The sequence below is a fragment of the Cupressus sempervirens genome, chromosome 3 (assembly GCF_028749045.1).
Source record: "Cupressus sempervirens isolate cs-2001-9-10 chromosome 3, ASM2874904v1, whole genome shotgun sequence".
Lineage (NCBI taxonomy): Eukaryota > Viridiplantae > Streptophyta > Pinopsida > Cupressales > Cupressaceae > Cupressus > Cupressus sempervirens.
This window is the reverse complement of record NC_143120.1, coordinates 316,013,561-316,021,313: the sequence shown is the minus strand read 5'-3', so window position 1 is coordinate 316,021,313 and position 7,753 is coordinate 316,013,561.

Here is a 7,753-nt window from a genome sequence, read left to right as displayed (position 1 = left end):
TTATATTATATGATTTAGATGTCTTGAATATTGGTTAGTATTTGTATTTCCCAATTATATCATTTGTATATATATATATTATAATATTATTTAGTACATATTTTCTTTCATAATAACAATTTAGAAATAATCATATATTTAATGTTCTACTCTAATCATATTATTGTAATATATTATATTATTATTATAATATATTCATTATTTATATAATTATATAATTTACATTTTGCTACTATATTAATTGATATAATGTTATATCAATTTGATATCTTATTGATAATATAAATATATATAATATTTATTTATTATTTAAATTATATACTAATATGGGGACATCACAGTCCTCCCCTCTCGAATTTGCTTGTCCTCAAGCAAAGACAACTTATAAGACTATCTACTTGTAATGTTAATATCCTTATGATGTAGGAAAATATAAGCATATATTGAATATAAATATTGATGCATAAATACACGAAGCAAACACGAAGTAGACACATGAATGCATGAAAACACAAAGCATACACGATGTAGACAGATGATGCATGAAGGCACAAAGTAGACACGATGAAGACAGATGAAGACACGAAGCATACACGAGGCAAACACATCATACATTCTTTATAACTTTTCCCAATGAAGTAGAGTAAAGGGAAGGATTTAAAATATACTTCCCCAATACGCCTTTTGATCATGGATCCTGCACAAACAAATAATTATTAGCATATAATAGCTCCAAAGAAAGATAAGTCTCGTGGTGATTCCTTCCCTCCTTATTACGATCATCATAAGATGGTAGATTTACGGTGCAAATGGCGTGTGAAACAAGCTACAAGTGATTCCCTGGAGGATATCAGTCATGTGCTCAAATTTACTCTACCTCTCCCTCCACCCACTCCCTACCTTAGGATATCATAATGTGAATGAGAAGATTAATCTAATTAACATAATTATTTGGCACAGGAATCTTTCTCTCTCCTTATCACGATCATCTTGAGATGGTAGATTGACAGTGCAAAGGGCGCATGAAATAGGCTACAAGCGGTTCCCTGGAGGACATCCATCATGTGCCCGAATTTACTCTGCCTCTCCCTCCACCAACTCCCTATCTTAAGAGATCTTAATGTGGATGAGAAATAGAGCCCTATGTTACTAATGTCATCACGATTCCTTAGGAATGTATCTTAACATATATACATGTATCCACTTATTTTGATATTTATCTATTTTTCATTTTTTCATATATTCACATCTATACTTGTGTATATATACATATATTTGATGTGTTTTCTCTTTATCATCACCCAATATATTTAATAATCAAGAATCCACTTAAATTACATATTCATAATGAAAATAATACTTACCTCCATATTACCTCAACATGAAGTCTATGGAATTGCTTTATGTTCGGTATATCTTTACATATTAGCATTCATCTTTGTCTTTATATTCCATATTGCCTCAGATACACTTATCTCTTCTCTTTGTGTCCCTACATCATGTGAGAGACAATTATATTAGCAATTATACTCTCACAATCATATTTCATAATAATATTAATATTTGAGATTAGGTATTCTCCCTCTTGAGAGATAGTATTAGTTTCCATGAGTTATGAACAAAGTATCATTTAAATATTAACCCTATCTAATATTTGAAATTACAAATATCACATATATTTTATCTCATAATATTGATTTCAACATATAAATGAATAAAAAAGGGGAGTAAGTGATACCTTATATGTTGTCTCATAATTTGAAAGTTACCTTATTAGGGATTTGGCCACACCTTCAATGTTTGAATAAGGAAATTGGCTGGTCCTTTTTTAATAAGTTTTGATTCTCGAGATATTGGCACCTTGATTTTTATTTTTTTTGGGTGTTTTATATGACAATTTTTCTTCAACGTCTTCTCAACAGCACTTCAAAGGGATTCCTACAAGAGATCCATGGCAGTAGCTAGGAGAGGTAGTAACATGACTAATTCTCTTCTCTTCACAGCATATGTGGAGGACTCTATGGTAGTTGGCAAGCCCTCCACGTAGAGCATTGCCAGCTGTACTAGATCTATCTTCCCATTATATTTATAACTCACCATTTAGGATAAGTTATCTCTTCTCGCTTGACTTGATTTCTTAATAGAGTGATGATGTATATCTTTAAATAATTGGTTACCATTGTTTGATATGATCCAAAAATCACCAAGATAGTGATCACCATTGTCAAGAATAAAAATGGTGTATGCAAAAGTTATATATACATATCTTTATGAGTTTTTAATTAGTTGTAAACCTTTTAATATCCTTTGAAAAAGAAAAATATGACAAAAATAAAATATGACAATTGGTCATATTATTATACAGTAAGACTCTCAACCATTCATGGTTTCCTTGGCTGCCATAAATCAATCTATGAGTCCACTTATTGATCATGCCCAAAAATTGTTACACCAAGGCTATTATATTGTTCAAATAAAACTTCCAAGGTGGACCACACATGCAAATGCACCAAAATACATACTTCACGTATCTCCCTAACATCGTCTTTAGTTTCCAATCTCTTTCAAAATGTGGATTTCATCAAATGTTGAACATCAGCATGCAATCAGTTGCTTCCAATATCTCACAATATGAAATGGTTTGTATCATATATCAATTTGATGAATCAAAATGCTGTTTGTATTGTATTATAGACTATTGTATTGTAGACCGTGTTTGATCTTTATACCTATTCTGATCAGTTCCTTATTAGACAGCTTGTTACTCCTTACCCGTGCTCCAATGCTCCTCTTCAAGCTCATTGATTAAAAAAATCTCTATTAACTTGGTATCCACTTGGGATTATATGTATCAAGGTAATTTTTATGATGAATATTTATATTTCGAATCTCCTAGTGAGTGGCATCCACTTCAGAGCATTCATGTATGAATATATATTTAATGCCTACATCTTAGGAAGTAGTTGTTTTGAGCAACAAATGATACTTAGGGAACAACAATAAATTTTATGGCCTTCACAATTTTATTAATATTGAAGAGCGAAACTATGAGACACCGTGTGAGGACTGTAGGTGTCTCCACCGATATTTCGCTGCTTTTAATCAACTAGGTTTTCTTGCATCAAAATATTTAAGTGGCCTTCCTGCTATAATTTTTCAATGTTCTTTATAGTTTGGTGAAAATATATGAATAAGAGGCTTCCAGATGGCATCCTCATTGTTATCCATTGTTGCACAATATGTATCCCTTTCTTCATCTTTATTTATCTTGCATACCATAGTAGTTAGTTGGCTTAAAAGATTAAATGAATACCATCACTTCCAATTTATCTCTTCCAAGAATTGCTTTGCTTTAAATTTCAAACCCACAATGGATGTCTTCCTCGATGAATTTACAATTTACCACTAGAAGAAGTTGTCTGTGAATGGCCAATGGTCTGCTGCTATCATTGGGATTTTTTTTGTTCAACTGATTTCCATTGCACAAGCAAGTTTGTTCATTAGCTCATTTCTAATTTAATGGATCATATAACAAAATTAACTATTTTCAGCCCTATCACAATTGCCCTTCATCATTGCCCTAAACATTTTAAGAGAAATGAAATCTATTCATCCTTGTCTGCCAATTTTTTTGTTCCAAAAGTCTCAACAGCTGCCTTCTTCCTTCCCCTCTTGATTGCTCTCTGCTGCCTTTCACTTAATTGCATAGGACACCCTCAAGCTGGCAGGTTTGAGGCTCTGATACCAATTTTAATAACCCTTTTTTGGTCATTCATTTTTTCCTTAACGATTTTGTGTTCTCCAATGATTGTTTCCCCTAGCCCTTTCTTCTGATCTGATGATTTTTTTTTAAATATGGGATTAACCAGTTATATCTTGAGGTGAAGATGAATTGACAAGTTGGAAGAGACACACCCTTATTCATGGATTAGAGATGTAAGCAATTGATTAGATATGCATCCTAACATAAATAGTTCTATATTGGTTATCCATTAATTGCAATTATCGACCAGTTCACATCAATTTCTATTATTGCACATATTGATCTTTTGGTGATCGTCAGTAAGAAGCAAATTCATTGATTCGCTTATGTCCAAGGTCATTAGATGTGTATTATAACTCCTCAGATATAATTGTTATCTCCTTTATTAAAATGATTTTGGCCCTATTCAAATTGGTTTATATTCATATCATAGGTTGATTTATAATCTTATTGTTATTATCATTATAAGAATAATTATTTGTATTATTGTTATGATAATGTTTCACTTTGTATAATAGATCAATGACAAATTATTTTGGATATGTATTTATACTATTCATTAGAAAATTATTATTTATTTCATAGGATATTATTATTTTATTTTTATATTCATTATTAAATTCTATTTTAGAAATGGGAACATTACAGTCATTAGATTGTAATCACATATAATATTTGAATTTATTTATAATATACTACAAATTAATTATAATGATTATAATTATTATATTTTGATACTTAATATAATTATATTATATCATTTAAATGTCTTGAATATTGGTTAGTATTTGTATTCCCCAATTATATCATTCGTATGTGTGTGTGTATATATATATATATATAGTACATATTTTCTTTCATAATAACAATTCAGAAATAATCATATATTTGATGTTCTACTCTAATCATATTATTGTAATATATTATATTATTATTATAATATATTCATTATTTATATAATTATATAATTTACATTTTGCTACTATATTAATCGATATAATGTTATATCAATTTGATATCTTGTTGATAATATAAATATATATAATATTTATTTATTATTTAAATTATATACTAATATGGGGAGTGTAAGGACCCTCCTCATATGTATTTATCAAATATGAATCCTATGTTAAAATTGTTATAGGAGATTGTATCAGAAATGAATTAATGTTTTATGTTGAGAATGTCCTAAAAGAAACTAAGATTAGTTTATTCATTCATGTTTTAGATACTTAGTGATTCAAGAACTACTACATCACGTCGACTATTTAAAATATTAATTTTTACTAATGATGGTATGAAGTGTTTTCACCTGATAATGAGGATGTTAATTTTGTAACACGATGATTAAGTTATATGCAATTCACATGGTACAATATGCCCTATTGGTGATGTTATGATGTTTAGGTATATGCATGCCTAATGATGATTATACTAAAATTTTAAATTTGAATTAATGAATAAAGTTATGTTATGTGAGGCCTCACCCCGACCCATCGTAGCATAGTGATACATTATTATACTCACGACCTGAGAAGTCGAGACACTATCGGATACTTTGAACATATTATATTATTTCATGTTGTGTGATGGTTGTTTTCAAATACTTGAGTTTGTCATGTAATGCTTTATGAACATGTATGTTGATGAAATAAGTAAATGTAGGATTAACACTTTGATTATGAAATTGTAATGATTAAGAATATTAGTAAGACGAGAGGAACCCTGATTGATTTGAAAGATGTATGTGTTCATTTGTGTGATTTCCTGATACGTATATACATATGTGCATGTGATTTTTGGGACTACTGATGTGTGCAATGAGTGTGCAGATATTTTAGCCGAGAAAACTGACGGAGGAACAGAACTGATCTCTATGTGCTAATTTTGGAAACCTTGTTGTTCGTAATTAAATTAAGATGTATGTATGTATCCTTATGTGATCAGTAAATGTTAATGTTCGTAACTATGTTTCTTTAGCGTCGCTTGACACTCGTAAATTGTTATGTTCTTCTGTGTGCTGATTAGGGTTAGTTGTGTACCCCTTTGGACCTTAAGTTGGTTTAAGTGAGTGTCAATTTGCTATTAGGTTCTTATCGAGGTTAGTCATCCCTTAATTCGGATTAGTGTTTAATCAGCAAGTTAGAATAGTTAGATGGTTTTATTTTATTTCCTAGCTTTTGTTTAGCTCTAAACCTTTTCCTAAGGCTTTAAATCATGGAATAATTATACCCAAGGGGTATGGGTATGGTTTGGGGGTCTTTTCCAACCCCTAAGCCCCTTTTGTTGACTTTGGAGATCACTCAAAAAGTCTCATTTTGCTTTTGTGCGAAAATTGCAAGTGGTTACCATGAGTTGCCTTACCTCACCTCCACTTAGTGTTTAACCATGGTATGGGTGGAGTTAGGAATTTCTAGAATTGTAAGTGGGTGGGAGAAGTTATTGATCCTTTTTGGTGGTTGAGTTTGAGGCTTATTTAGAGGCCTTTCTTGGACTAGTAGAGGTTGTTACCCAATCTCTACATTTAGAGAGAAGCTTTTGAAGGTTGAAAGAAGGAAGTGGAAACTCTACTCAAACTTGTTCATTGCCATTACCTCTTTGTGAAGGTTGGAATTCTCATCTCCCTTGTTCAGATTTCATTCTTGTTTCATGCTTATGCTACCTTGCTGTTGTTTCAATGTTTGTATGTTTGTGGGTATGTTGGGAAGCTTTGGAAACCATGTTATTTTTGGTTGATTTCCTTTCATGTTTATGTTGCAATTTTGAGATTTTTCTTGCATGGGTGTTTTGGTATTACTCACCCTTGGAGAGGGCAGAAGTGACCAATTTTGGGAAAGGTTTGTTTAGTCGGACTCCATCCAGTGTAGAGTCTTTTCTCAGGATGAGAAGAGGGAGAAAGGGTAGGGTGTTATGAGCCCCTACCTGTCAACACAAACTTTGTATGATTATGGTATATTGAAAAGGAAGAACGGAAGTTCTTGGTATATAGCCCCGATTGGGCATCTGTTTGGTGTTGTGCTTGACTTCTCCTGGTTGGAAGAATCCACCTTTCCCTAGTGTTGATTCATTGTGAGTCTTATAGTGAAAACCATGTATGAATATGCATGTTTGATTGTCTCTTGGTTATGCTTGTTGTCACCTGATCAGAATTCTGTTCCATCCATGGTTCTAGAGATGTGGTGCAGAAATGTTATAAATCCCTTGATGAGGGTCATGAAGAAAATTCAATTATATTGTTAAAATTTGGGATTGATATCCTATGTAAATTTTGGTATTTCAAACCTTGGTGGATTGGCATCGAAGCCGGGTTTTCTTCCTGATTCTTTCTCGGCTGAGCCTTTGAATCAGGTTTGCCAATAAAATTGGTGTTTGAGTATATTTGTTTATCATGTGATTTAATCGTGATTTAAATTTAGATGGATGCACATCAAAAATAGGATGGAATTGATGTTGATTAAATTTGGCAAAAATTTCAAGTTTTCTTGTATTGGAAAATGAAAATTACGATCATGCATGTAGATTCAATTTTCATGATTATTGAATCAAACAAGTATTGCATTATTGAGAAAAATGGATAATCCATATTCTTGGTATGTTAAGGTTGTAATTAGGCTTTATGGATTTTCATTTAAAAGAAATTATTGACAAAGGTTGTCAATAAAAATAGTATTGAAGTGATATCGTTCTTATGAGATTTTCGTATTTTCAATTTTTGCATTGTGTACTTGACATTAAGTGTGATGACATTTTTAACTTACTACTGCATTCCCATGTTTGGCAATCATACTTATTTAGTTTAAATTAATTTGATAGAATGACGATATCTCGTTATAAAATTTAAGATTCATGTTAAAGAAAATTTGATGCTTGATTTGGGCTTTATTGCATTTCTGTAATACTTAGGAAGCCAAGTTATCCTATGTCTTTGATTAAAAAATAACTTTTGAACTGAATGAATATAATCAACATTAGAAAGAAACTCAATAATAT